Consider the following 15,204-nt stretch of genomic DNA (forward strand, 5'->3'; position numbering starts at 1 on the left):
ATTCTCCGGCCTCAGCCTCCTGAGTAGCTGGGACTACAGGCGCCCGCCACCTCGCCCGGCTAGTTTTTTGTATTTCTTAGTAGAGACGGGGTTTCACCGTGTTAGCCACGATGGTCTCGATCTCCTGACCTCGTGATCCACCCGTATCGGCCTCCCAAAGTGCTGGGATTACAGGCTTGAGACACCGCGCCCAGCCCCACACCATTTTTAAAAAGTGACTTTCTTTAAATTTTTGCAGCAAAGTCATAGCCTTAGGTGTGTCAAATTCTTCGAAATAGACCAGTTTGCTCTGAAATTAACATAGAGAATTCTATTAATAACATCAATCACCTATACAAAACTTACTATTTTCAGATCCACTGAAATTATGCAGATATGTTAAATACACTTAGACACAAACTTGATGTGGATAAGAACAATGGTTATGATATTTATTGCCTTTAGGCCCTTTTCACATAGCAGTTTTACCTTTGAAGTACATATTCTTAAGAAGTTAAATACTACCACTCAGTATAGTTACTCACTGTCACAGAAAATGATTGTATTTGAAATCATGTCCGAAGATAACAAACAGACTGCTTCCCTCCTCCTCATAATCACGTTACAAATTTTGCATCTGTTTTTCAGAGGTACTAAGCTTGGCAAGATTTCCAAATTTTGGAAATTTATTCATTATCAAATTTATTTTTATTGCTACCTTAATTTTCTTTATTCTACGCTGTGTTTTCATGGCAGGTTTTATACTTCTTCCAAATGACAACTTTGTTTTATTTCTTCAGTTTTTAAATAAATGTTAAGTAATTCCCTGTGCTTCTTGGGAAAATTAGAAATTTTTACATTTCTAATGTCAGTTTTGGTTTGTCTCTGTATATTTGTCTGAATATACAAAACAAGAAGGAAGAGGAGAGTATTGGTCTAAGCCATCCTGGTGATGGAGAACTATAGTCCCCAAAAGACTTCAGAGCATAGGAATAAGAAAGGAAGAAAGAGTATGGACATCTTGAGAAGAGGCAGTCATGGGGAAAAAGTGGCAGAATCCATATATCTTTCTGCCTTTTCTGTTGAAGATAGATAAGTCATTTTTAATTCTTTTTAACAATTATATTGCTTCTTACATAGTTCTTTTTTTTTCCTCAAAGGTTCATATCCTACAAGTATTTTAAATTTAATGTGTTAATGAAAAATTTCTGGCAATCTTTTTGGTTTTTGTTAAAATTATATTGTTTTTGTAACATATTATCATGGTAGGAATGGGGGAGAAAAGAGATATAAAGTGACAACTACATCTCTCTCCTCAGCTTCACTTCTTCATTCTCTAGTTCAGTAGTTCCCAACTGGGAGTGAGTTTTTCCCCAAGGGAACATTTGGATGCCTGGAGACATTTTTGGTTGTCACAACTAGGGGAACAGCACTGATGAGGTCAGAAATGCTGCTAAACACTCTACAGTGCTCAGAACACCTCCTACAACAAAGAATTATCTGAACCATCTTCAGCAGTGCTAAGGTTGAGATACATTCCTCTAGTTCTAATCCACAGAAATAAAATGGTTTCTATAGAACCTTCCAGAAATCTCCCTCCTACCTACATACATATATATACACACACTATATATATTTATATATACATATATACATATATGTGTATAGAGAATATATACATATATATTTTGAGACGAAATATCGCTCTATGCACCCAGGGTGGAGTGCAGTGGCACCATCTTGGCCCACTGCAACCTCCGCCTCCCGGGCTCAAGCAGTTCTCCTGCCTCAGTATTCCGAGTAGCTGGGATTACAGGGACGCACTACCACACCCAGCTAATTTTTATGTTTTAGTAGAAATAGAGTTTCACCCTGTTGGCCAGGCTGGTCTCGAATTCCTGACCTTAGGTGATCCACCCGCCTTGGCCTCCCAAAGTGCTGGGATTATAGGCATGAGCCACTGCGCGCAACGGTATATTTAAAACACAAAATAGATGATCTTTGTTTTGTAACTATTATTTAATATTTCCTGAACAACTTTTCATGTTAAAACATGAAAACCTACCTAATTCTGTTAAATGACTACTTACTGTTTCATTACATAGATGTGCCAAACTTTATCCAGTTGCTAATAATGGAAATGTGTATTGTTTACCAGCTTATGTTTATTTAACATCTTTGTACATGTATTTCTGTGTACTTGTGGAAGTATACCTGTAGATTAATTCTTAAGGATGAACTGGTGTATGCCATACATTTTAAATGTGAATAGATGTTACCAAATATCATACCAAAAAAACCCATTGTACCAGTTTTTTTGTTTTTTGTTTTTTGTGTTTTTGAGACCGAGTCTCCCTCTGTTGCCCAGGCTGGAGTGCAGTGGCCGGATCTCAGCTCACTGCAAGCTCCGCCTCCCGAGTTCACGCCATAATCCTGCCTCAGCCTCCGGAGTAGCTGGGACTACAGGCTCCTGCCACCGCGGCCGGCTAATTTTTTTAAAATATATTTTTAGTAGAGACGGGGTTTCACCATGTTAGCCAGGATGGTCTCAATCTCCTGACCCCGCGATCCGCCCGCCTCGGCCTCCTAAAGTGCTGGGATAACAGGCATGAGCCACCGCGCCCGGCCGATTGTACCAGTTTTTATTCTCATTGATAAATGTATGAAAAAGCTTCCATTCTCATTTTTAGATCATTGTATGGAGTGTATTTAGAAAAGCATTCTTTTTTTTTTTTTTTTTTGAGACGGAGTCTTGCTGTGTCACCCAGGCTGGAGTGCAATTCTAAGATAAGAAATAAGGCTGGGTACGGTGGCTTAACGCCTGTAATCCCAACACTTTGGGAGGCCGAGGTGGGCGGATCACGAGGTTAGGAGATCGAGATCATCCTGGCTAACGGTAAAACCCTGTCTCTACTAAAAATACAAAAAATTAATCAGGCATGGTGGCGGGTGTCTGTAGTCGCAGCTACTCGGGAAGCTGAGGCAGGAGAACGGCGTGAACCCGGGAGGCGGAGCTTGCAGCGAGCCGAAATTGCGCCACTGCACTCCAGCCTGGGCGATAGAAAGAGGGGGACTCCGTCTCCAAAAAAAAAAAAAAAAAAAAAAAAAAAAAAATAGTTCGAGACCAGCCTGACCAACATGGTGAAACCCCATCACTACTAAAAATACAAAAGTTATGGGCATGGTGGCGTGTGCCTGTAATCCCAGATACTCAGGAGGCTGAGGCAGGAGAATTGCTTGAACCCGGGAGGGGGTAGTTGCAGCGAGCCAAGATCGCGCCACTGCAGGACTCCATCTCAAAAAGAAAAAAAAAAAGGTAAGAAATGAAACACAGAAGTTTGTTAACAATGTCAGTTGAAGCTTGGTAGTAGACGAATTAGACTTATTTTGAAGGCTGGATAGGCATTCAAAATAAAAATACAAAGAAAGCAAAAAAGAGAGAAACTCTTTTCTCTATTTCACATTCATTCACCAACTTCATCTTATCTTGAATCTCCTAACGAACTTTTCTTGGTACGTAATTCTTTAAAAGTAGTAACTAGAAACACAATAATAATTCTTATACTCTTGAAAGATTTAATGCTTATAAATACTGTCTTCTTTATTCTTTAGTAATCCTGCCATCCCTATTTATAGGTGAAAAAAATGGAAACATGGAGTTTTTTTGTGACTTATCTGAAACAACACATGTAAATTTCAGAACTGGCACTCAGACTCTTAACCCACTGTTACACAGCTGCCTTCTTAGCACTAACTTTTTGATTAACTCATTTAATTTTCTTTTCTTTTTATTTTTACAGGTTTAGAGGTTAGCAAGTGCAATTTTGTTAAATGCATGTATTGTGTAGTGGTAAAATTTGGGCTTTTAGTGTCACTATCATCTGAATAGCTTATACTGTCTTTATAAGTTTACAGGTAACTAAATCAAAACTAACCATACCACTACATTTTAAAAAAAGAAAAAAAAAGAAAGACTAGCGATAATTGAATGAATGAAATCTGCAAACTTATTTGCAAACCTGAAATTATTACTACTATTTGTATAATTCTGAGTGCTTTTGCATTTTTTTTTTGCTACAAAAATTAGGGTAGTTGTTTATTGGGGACTTTTGATTACTTTGTTTTTATTATTTTGCAAGTTTTTTTTTTTTTTTAATCAGTTGGAATAAATGAGAGGTGTGGAGACAAGTATATCACATTTTATTTGTAATAATTTGTCTTTGATTTTTTTAGCACTATTCCAACCTTCTAAATTTCACTTCTTGCGATAAAGACAAATTTTTGCTCCTTAAATTCAATTTAGTAGAAATCTTTTAGCATTAAGGCCAAAGTTATTTCAGGAGTGTTGGAAAAATATTTCTTGCAAATATATTGTAAGTTATGATGTATCTCTGTTAGTCTATCGGACACTATTCAGAAGTACAGAGGTAGAAATCAAAAAATGATGATGAAGACTGACAATTATATAAAATGACAGTAAGTTTACATTGATAGGAAAAGTTTCTTTTAACTGCACCTGGATTCAATTTGTAATTTGCTATCCTCTGGAGTGCTAGTAGGTGATGGGGGTTGTGCTGTTGGCCTTCAGGATTAGCCTATGCAAAAAGGATTAGATGTTTATGTTGATAACATTTGATTCCTTGCACAAATGTCTGTTTTAGTTTTGTCATATGCTTTCAAGTATGATTGAAAACAATTGCCATAAAAAACCTATCAAATCAAGTTCAGCTTATATTGCCCAAATCAGCAGTTTTAACAGATAGAAGTATAAGGTCAATGTATGAATAAAAATAGTGCAGCAGTATGCAAGCCTTTGTTAGTGCTGGTGTATTTTAGGTACTAACATACTCTAGTAATTTGCAAACATTACTGTGTGTAATAAAAGGAACTGTGACTTGGATAGGTTCATTTTATCCCATCAATTTTTAACATTTCCCAGGCAAATATTATCAAGGCCGTCCAGCTTTTAGTTTGGGATTTATTGGAGTTGGGCCCAAGAGATCATTCAGGATTATTTACCTTAAAAGTAAAGAAAGAAGGGAGGAAGAGTAAGAGAGGAAACAAGAAAAAGTTATTTAGGTATTCAGTTATGGAGATGTATGCCTACTTTCTTAATCCCAAATCTGGAACTTCATTGAAGATTTTTTGATAGTAGTTTTTTAGATGTGCCATATACTGTTAATACTGTTAGATCAAAAATATTTTGGATAGTTGCTAAAAATTAAAGCATAAGCTCCCCTCCCCGCCTTTAGTTAAGGACAGAGCTAAATTATTTGAATTTGGGTTTGGGTAAGGAAGATGGATTATATAGATTGATGATATTTATTCCTGGCTGCATCTCTGACAAGGGAAAGAATTAAATACCTTAGCCATCTCTTCTGTTTTCAAATTCAGGTGTTAATAGGTACCAGTCCTTGCATAAATGTGTGTGCAAAGTGTGTGTAAAGTGTGTGTGTGTGTTGAACTGGGTAACAGTTTTATAACTGTATGACGGAAATTATAGGAAGGAGCTAAGATCACTGATTAAAGAGAAAAGCAGTTCCCTCTAGGCTGTTAAGAAATAATAACTTCATATGCTTCTTTCTGCTAACTGGAGCTGATGGCTCACCAGAGCATTCTTTATTGCTGATTAAGTAGCGTTATGAAAATACTGACTTGGTTATGTTAACTAAATGCCTATGTTTAAATCTTCGAATGTCAAATAGTTTTAGCAGTCATCTTTAACATTTCACATTACCTCTCTACAATCATATTTTTAGTTCTCACTTGCTGTTATTTGAGGTTAATATAAAAATGGCAGTCTTTCATTTGTGGAGTTAGGTGTAGCCAAAAGCTTTCCTTTAATTATATCCATTCATGCTGCTATAGTTAAGGGTCTGTCAGCACTTCCATTATAAACCTCCATTTTCAGGGTTTTATAACACAGCTATGAAAATTAGCTCTGGGCAAAAACTTGACATACAAGGCCTCATGAGATTCTCCCTCCTCCCCATCCCCCTTTTTCATTTTTACTGAAGTAAGGGTGAGTGATTTCACAATGCCTTTTGGCATCTACAAATATCATTTGGAGTTTAAAAAGAAACAATAAATTTTCAGGATTTGTACCTGTTTGTTCTACCACTTAAGGGAGGTTGTGGACTTACGAATTTAAGCCAAATGGATATTGATCAACTGACATCCTATTTTGTATTAAACAAGAGACTAGTTTCAAAGATGTCTAAAGGCAGTTGAGAACTTGCCTAAAATGCTAAATATTGAGACTTAGAAAAAGTTCAAAAGCGATAATTACCTTTTTGAGATGCTATGTGCTGAACTTCAACTTCTTCAAAGATTAAGGTTATTTTCCCTGGCTTCAAAATACATTTTGAAAATATATATATTTTTTAAATTCCTTTTTTTCTCTCCCTATAAGGCTAGAAGATCGTCTGCTTGTTATATAACTGTTTTGACATTTGAAGTGTGTGTGTATGAGCATGTAGAGAAAAACTGTTTATTATTCTCTTCAAATATTTTTATGCTTAGTAGTTTTATTGGTATGGTATTATTTATTCTCCGCAAAGATTTCTGGGTTTTGTTTGCTTCTGTGAGAGAACTGGGGATTGCCTAGGCAAAAAAGGAAGTACAAGAGGAACTATTCACTTGAGGGGCTGCTGTGTGCCAAATTATTTACATAATATTTCAGAAAAAATAGAAATGATACTCTTGACAGCATGCAAGCTTTTTCTTCCTTTTGTTATTGGGTGTTCTATTAGTATGAATGGGTTACAGCTTTTAATTATTGACAGTTTACAACAAACAAATTTGAAACTGGATAGGATTTTTAATCAAATGAGTTATTTCTGTAGTTTGCTCAAAATGTCTGCTGTTTCGTTATATATAATTTGATGGAAGTTTTGGGGCAGTGTTCTAATAATTTTTGGGAAACACATGAGTATGCCCCCATGGTAATAAATAAAATCTATTACCAGTTTTTATTTGAAAAACCAAGTAGAGATATTATCGCTTACTAGGAGTGATCCTTTGGCATTTTTCGTTCCTTCAGAGAAAGCATGGTTATCTCTAAAGGAATACAGTATAAATCTTAGTATTTCAGGAATGTATAAAATATAAAATATATAAAGAAAAACTTTTCCTAATTATTTTATATATTTTTCAACTGAGTATTTAGATATATACTATAAATTAATATTTTCACCTTATTTACTGTTTACTAGGCTTGAATTTTGCATAATGTATTTCTATTACATATTTTATAATCCCATGCAGTAATGTAAACTACTCAGTATATTAGCTTTGCTGAGTTCCACTTTTTTGTCTTTTGCTGAAACATAGATTATCTCCTTAGTTTTTCACTCATAGGAATTAGTATTTGGATCACTTTTTCAGTCCCCATCTAAATCTGATACATAGATATATGAGTTTTCCTTAAATAAGTGTGAAGTGATTCATTTAAAATAATGTGAGGAAAAACTTATATGCCAAAATCTTGACTTAACTTATTTGTAAAATGAGGATAATAACACCTACCTCACTGGATTGTTTTGGGAATTATATGCAATAATGAATATAAGGCAGTTGGCAAATTACCTGGCATATTAGTAAGTGTTCAATGAATGTTAGATAGTGCTATCATTATCATAAGTATTGTTTTCAAAAGAACTTATAATCATTTCTTTGTTACGATTTATGCCTGGCAACATGAATGGAGATGTGTGTGTGTGTGTCAGGGGTCTTATCTTGGATGTTTTTTTTACCTATTCCTAATGTAATACCTCTAGCATAGTGGCCATTGAGCAATTTTGTTGTTGTTGTTGTTGTTGTTGTTTTGGTGTGTGATGAATCGTTTTCTTTAAAAACAAAGAATTGTAGGAAACAACATTGCCTCACTGCAGTGGACCCATTGGAAATTGTAATGCTGTGTTACTGAGTGCTGCTGTAGAAAAAAGTAATTTTTAAAGGTACAAATGTGACATATATGTATACCCTTTCTTTTTATATCCAGCTGATTCTTTTGGTAAGGTGGGGAGCATGTGTCATCTTTGGTGAATTCCTTTTATCTTCTTTCTTTTATTCTCACAGATGTCATTACCTCTGTTTTTAAAACATTAATACTACTTGCCTAATCACCCTGCCTCCAATGCCGTCCTTCCTCAGATTATCGTTTTTAATGACTTTATTGACATACAATTCAGGTATCATAGAGTTCGCTAGCTTTATTCAGTTATAATTCACACACCATACAATGTATTGGTTTTTAGTGTTTCACAGTTGTTTTGCAACCAGAACCACAATTTTAGAACATTTCATTACATTGAAAAGAAACCTTTAGTGACACTGTAATAGACACAGTAGAAAATTTCACATTTCTTATCATGGTCTTCAAAGCCATCCACAGTCTTATTTTACCTTCATCTGCAACTTTTTCTTGTGATTCTCCTTTAGTCAGATGGAGCTACTAGTTCTCAAGAAATCCCTAAGTCTTTCTACCTTTATTTTTTATTTTATTTTATTTTTTTTTATATCTTCTTGTCCAACGAAGTCGAGGGTCAAAGTTTACAAGTTTGACCTCTTGTCAAAACCAGTTGAGGGTTCAGGGCAGAGCATGACCAAGATTGCAGAGCTGAAACTGAGGACTGAATAACCATGTTGTGTGAGAGTCACTGCTTAGAAAAAGGTTAAGTTGGGGGAATGAAAGTAATTTTCAAAATCAAGAGTCAGAAGTGGTCAGTGTTGGTCGTAGTAGTTATAGGGGTGAGGTGGCAGAGTATAGAAAAAAAAAACTATATAGAGGTATTTGAGGAGAATGGAAAGTGTTTTCAGAAGTTAGTAGTATGTTGATGAGAGGTAGAGATGGAATTAAAGAGCATCATATATGGGAGGAGCCAGTATTCCAGGCAGGAGACTTATGCACACAACAAGTTGTGCTTTTTGCCTTTGCTTCTTAAGGAACCTCTAGTAGTGCCTGATAGTTGCTGCTGTCAAAGCATAGTATAAAAAGCAGGGGCTTTAAGGTCAGTAAACCTGAGTTCAAATCACCCTTTTTCATTTACCAGCAGTGCAGTCTTAGGAAGTCTTACTTAATCTTTTCTAAGTCAGCTGCATCTTTGTAAAATAATATCTACCTCATAGGATTTCAATGAACATCTGCTTAGATTTCTGTTGCTCAGTAGGGTAGCACTAGCTATGTGTGACAGTTTGAGTTAATGAATATAAAATAAAAAATTCAACTATTCCGTAACACCAGCTATATATCAAGTCCTCAGTAGCTGTATCTGGTTAGTGGATAATGTAGTGGATAGCAGAAAGACTTGCCAAGGGATAGCATGGACTTTGATGCTGCACCTATCCAGAACATGAATCATAATAAGCTTTTGGTATGTTCAATATGTGTTGGTTTTCTTCATTTATCTTTTCTTCATTTTTATGTGAATAATATTATCCTTCATGTCAAGCTTCTCTTGAAATATATGCTTATCCATGTGTTACCAGTTGATATGGTTTGGCTCTGTGTCCCCACCCAAATCTCATCTCAAATTGTAATCCCCATGTGTCCAGGGAGAGACCTTATAATCCTCCATGTGTCAGTGGAGGGAGGTGATTGGATCATGGGGGTGGTTCCCACTTGCAGTTCTTGTAATATATTGAGTGAGTTCTCACGAGATCTGATGGTTTTATAAGCATCCAGCATTTTCCCTGCTAGCAGTTCTCCCTCCTGCTTTCATGTGAAGAAGGTCCTTGCTTCCCCTTTACCTTCCACCATGATTTTGGGTTCCCTGAGGCCTCTCTGGCCATGGGGAACTATGAGCCAATTAAACCTCTTTTCTTTATAAATTACATAGTCTTGGGTATTTCTTTATAGCAGTGTGAAAACGGAATAATACACCAGTCTTGAATAATCTCTATTCCCTTTGAATTTCCTGAATAGTTACTAAATCTCTAATGTCCTTTATTGTTTTTTACCTTGTGTTGTAATTATTTTCTAAAGGAGAGACATATTCATGCAAAAAAATTTATTCGACAAATTTAACTAGTATTTTTGAATGCCTACTATGATAGTAGGCACTTAGGATATGAGTGAACTTTATTGTTTTTTACCTTGTGTTGTAATTATTTTCTAAAGGAGAGACATATTCATGCAAAAAAATTTATTCGACAAATTTAACTAGTATTTTTGAATGCCTACTATGATAGTAGGCACTTAGGATATGAGTGAACCAGTCACATGAAGCATATGTGGTATGCACTCATGTATTTTTTATGTGAAAGACTAAGATGGTAGAGAGGAAGGACAAAGAAACTTGTGTTTATTTAAACCATCACTTTTTCACCATTTCGTACTAGATAATGGTTTATATTTCTCCTGAAATTTTATATGCTTATCCAGCAATTCTTGCCAGTGTCCACATGAAAGTAGACAACAGTATCCATGCAGTCAGGATATGAATTTAATGCATAATCTGAATTTCATCTCTGTGTTTATTGTCTCCTAAGTACCCATGGGTAGAAGGGACCGCTAGAGGATGATAGGAGGTTTGTTCTTCCCAATTGAAAGGTTTTCAGTGTTATTGAAAAATTCAATGTGTTTACCTTAGTATTTTCTGGATCACTATTATTATTTTATCTTTCTAATTCAGTAGTTGTCATTGAATTTTTTCCACTGAACTATGGAAACAGGTGCAGCAAGTGGGGTCTTTTAGCCTTTACCTTCCTTTTGAGACATTTGGGAACCAGTCTCTGTCAAGGCTGGGTCTGCAGGAACACTTTGAATCTACAATTACAGATTGTCTATATTGGGATTAGAGTGGAAGGAAGGCATTTGGAAGAGGGAACTTAGAAAATGGAATGAAGGAAATAATCAACAAAACAATTTAAGAAAATTTCTCAGAACTGAAGATTCTCTAATGAAAGGGCCTATTGAGTGACTCCAGCACAACATAAGAAAATAGAATCACAGCAGGGCCCATCTGTGAGAAATTCAAAATACTAGCTACAGAGAGAAGATATCAAAGCTTCCACAAATGTTCCTCACCCTTGTTAGTCTTCTGGTTTTTTATTTGCTATGCACCTGGTTTTGTAATCTGTAGTTATAATCTAGGTCAGAGCTGATATTTAACCCCAGTTCCTAATAATTATGTAATTAACGTGGGAGGTGAATGAAGCTTTATATTAGATTTTATCTGGCTGGGTGTGGTGGCTCACACCTGTAATCCTAGCACTTTGGGAGGCTGAGGCAGGCAGATCACCTGAGGTCAGGAGTTTGAGACCAGCCTGGCCAACATGGTGAAACCCCACCTCTACTAAAAATACAAAAAATTAGGCAGGTGTGGTGGTGGACGTCTGTAATCCCAGCTACTCTTAGACTGAGGCAGGAGAATCGCTTGAACCTGGGAGGCAGAGATTGCCGTGAGCCGAGATCTCAGCCGGAGCAACAAGAGTAAAACTCCATCTCAAGAAAAAATAAATAAATAATGAATTAAAAATAAAAATATATTAGATTTTTTGCAAGATTACTCCTACTTTCAAGAAGCAGATGAATAGAGCTTTATGATTTCTTTTCTCATTTGTAGTTATTACCAAAATTTGAAGTTACCAATAATACGATTTTTCTAGAATGAAACCCAGAAAAATTGTTTTCTCATTATTGCAGAGGAAAAAAAAGAAAACATAAGGGTGGAGAAATAACACTGTGAAACAGAAGCTAGAGTGAAGAACATTGGATAAAAGGATAAGGCAAAAAGAAATATAATCTGTAAAGAAAGCATTTCATTCCTTTGAAAGTGGATCAATTCAGTTGTTTGGGGAATAGAAGTGCCGTGATTATTTTCTTTACCAGCCACTGGAATATTTCTCTTTAGCAAATGGCAATAAATCAAAAGATGTTGGGATGAGGCAAAAGCTACTTTTCCCAATCTTATTTATGTCACTGTGATTCCTAGTCTGAACCCCGTGGTTCACTATAGGTATTTAGACCACCCAGATCTTTGAAGCTTTAGCTGAAATTCAGCAGTGAGTTTGTAGGAAGGCATCACTACTGTGCTCTTACATGGCACCACACAGTGCTGTTTCTTAAACCAAAGACATGCTGTCATAATAAGTATATTGAAGACTGGTAAATCCTGTTTGTGACAGATTTGTTAAAGTTAACTGTTCTTCAACTATGGAATAGCTTAAAAACACCCAAAATTGTGACTTTGGTACATTGACCTAGTTTAAAGAAACTCAGTAAGGTAAATTGGTATTGTGGCTTTTGGTTATAAAAGAGAAGTACTTGGGAAGCAAGTAAAATTGCATTCATCTTCAAAAAATGCACTAGAATAAGCTACCAGACTTTTTTTTTTTTTTTTAATTATGTGATATGACAGTGAGGGAAGGAAACGAATCTTAATTATCCCCATAATTACTTTTGGATTAATAAAACCTCAGAAGGCAGTATAAATTGTGGAAAAAAAATAGATTCATTATATTTTTAAAATATTTCTAGCTATTCTCACCATCTTACTGTTACCCTAAAGCTATTTTCTTTAAGATGTGTTTTGTAGAAAACATCAGAGTACATGTTTTATGATATGAATTTACTGTTGCCACCATATTGTCTGTAGGAAACAGTTCTTAGCTTTCTTCATCTGCCTTGTGGAAAAAGGTGAGTAACTGCTGTTTCAAATTTTATTTATATTTTACAGAAATTGAGGACAAACAAGGAGTGAAACTAGCATTTGAAACTCTTAATTTCAATTGTTTCTTCTTTACCTTACAAGATATATATTTTTCTCTCTTTAGGGTATCTCTTGTCAGATTTAAGGCTTATTTAAAATGAAAAGAAAGCTGGAGCAATTTTCTTTATTCCATTTCAGTCTCCTAAGGCCTGTTTCCCCCTGGTGAGCTCATAGCAACAGGGGGGTTTAAGGGAATTCAGCTTTCTGCAAATTAATGTCTCACATCATGAAAATTCAGGACTTTTTTTTTTTTTATCTTGAAAAGTAATACAGTGAGTACGAGTATTATTTCTTGCCAGCGGGTGGAAGATGAATGATTTTGTCACAGTTTTACTGCTTGATGAGCAGTGTCCTGAGGGTCAGGCTTAAGTCTGTGTCACTATGCTGCTCATTACTCTTGAGCTAAATAAGGGCTGATTGGATCTAAATTGCCTAGCACATGGGCCACAGATGAGCTCAGTGAGCAGGGGATGACCTGCTATTCAGTCTGGGAGTAACCCCGGTGTGCAAATGCAGCATTAGAACACCGTGGGAGAATGAGAGGCTACCGGCTGCTGCCAGCAAAAGAAATCGAAATGTAAAAACTCTTTGATGCTGTGATGTTAGAATTTGAAATGTAGGAAGTGACAGGTTGATGGTACTTATCAGCTTTGGCTGGATTAGAGAACAGTGTCATCTTGCTTATATAATGACAGAAGAATGAAGTCAGCAGCTAACTACTGTGCAGAGCAGAGCTGCTGCTGTTGCCACAGCCAGTCATTGCTGCCTCCTACTGGCAGTTTTCCTGGAAACTAGTAAAATATTATGAAGAAAAAAGCCTCCTTGTTGGTTTCAAGGAATCTTGAGCTCTTTAGTGGTGAAAAGCTGCTAGTGAAACAATGCAAACATATATATATATAAAAAACATGATTAATTGTGAAAAAAACATCAGAAATTAGGAAATTGATTGTTCTAGAATTTTCTAGTGAACCAAGGGTTAATCCATTTATGAAGTGAAACTCCCAGGGCAAGAAACCTTGTACACCCTTCCTGGAAAAGTATTCTTTCAGGGGGCCTCAACTGGGTTGGTTGATCTCTTAATTATGTATTTTTTCATCATCAATAACAGGACTGTGCAAACAACTAATCTTTAAAATCCAGAAACCACAGAGTTAGCACAGTTTGAAAGGCAGCTGATAAAAATACAAAGTAAAAAATGCCCCTGATTATGTGGCTTATGCTGCATAAATCTCTCTTTTAAGGAGGAAGTGGGATGGAAGAAAAATGTTTCTCCTATAAGTCAAATGATTTGAAGAAAAAAAAACAAAAAAAAGTGAAGTCCTATGATATAAGATCTCTTTGTTTCATTTTACTCCTACAGTTGTAATTTTTTAAGAAATCAATATTAGGCTGCTTTTGTATATGTTTCTGGTGTTAAACTTAGAAAATGTAGATGGATTTTTAAAAAGTTATTTAACTCATGTTGAGAGAACTACTATTGGTATTTTGTTATATTCTACACTTTTCTATTCATATAATTTTTGAAACTAAAAGTAGGATTAAATGCTGTTTACTGGGCTGCCTTTTTCACTTACTATATCGACAGCCTTCCATATTGATAACATCTACATTATTACTAGTGTTCATTATATAGATATACCGTAATATTCCATGGTGTGGGTTAACCATTTCTTATTTGTGAAAACTTTTGCTATTTTGAATTTTTCACCATTAGATACAAGGCTGTGGGGAATGTGCTCCTGTGTATCTTGGCAGGGCTCTTGGGTATTGTACAAATTGTGTGCTGCATAACCTCAAGGGTACCATTCACAACATTGTAAATGAGGCTTTGATCTTCATAGACTTGCTTGATTATGTGTAGAAGGTATTTTTTTAATGATTTGATTTAAAAAATAGAACCTTAGATGTAATTCTTAAAAATGAATGGGAGCCATGGCGTATGTTCAAGATTTACACACACACCAACATACACAATTACATATATCCAACAGATGCAAATTTTTAACTAGTAAAAAACCTTAGACTAGAAAAAAGTTTTAAATTTTTTCCTGATTTTTAGAACAAAGCTGTAGTTCTGTAGGTTGGAAGAATAGAGATAGGAGGCTTCTAGAGCCTGTGATGAAATGATAGGTAAAAGGATTAATAAATTAACTTTTATTTTCCAGAATTAGTGTTTTTTTCCTACGCTTGTTAGTATAGGTACCCCACTATTTCTCTAAGCCTGCCTTTCTTACTATTAATATCAAATATCAAATAACATTTTCAATATAATTTCTGAAGCAGTTGAAGGCTCTAAAGAGTTTTTAATGCCTCTTTTACATTTTTATATTATCAAATTTACGTATCATGCAAAGAATGTAAATAATGCAGAATTATATGTAGTAGAAGATGAAACTCATTCGTTTCCTAAACCCTGCCCTTCATCGACAAAGGAGCCACTATGAACACTTTGGAGAATATTCTTCCCAGCTGCTATTGCTTCTCCTTTTATCTACACTGTCTCCTTTACCAC

The 15,204-nt window shown here is 35.5% G+C and overlaps 1 protein-coding gene across 3 annotated transcripts in view; it reads left to right on the plus strand.

Annotated features, from left to right (window-relative positions):
* LOC105498578 (MMS22 like, DNA repair protein) overlaps positions 1 to 15,204 on the plus strand; it is a 140,799-nt gene that overhangs the window by 54,557 nt on the left and 71,038 nt on the right. The window lies entirely within an intron of this gene.

The sequence above is a fragment of the Macaca nemestrina genome, chromosome 5 (genome assembly GCF_043159975.1).
Source record: "Macaca nemestrina isolate mMacNem1 chromosome 5, mMacNem.hap1, whole genome shotgun sequence".
Taxonomy (NCBI): domain Eukaryota; kingdom Metazoa; phylum Chordata; class Mammalia; order Primates; family Cercopithecidae; genus Macaca; species Macaca nemestrina.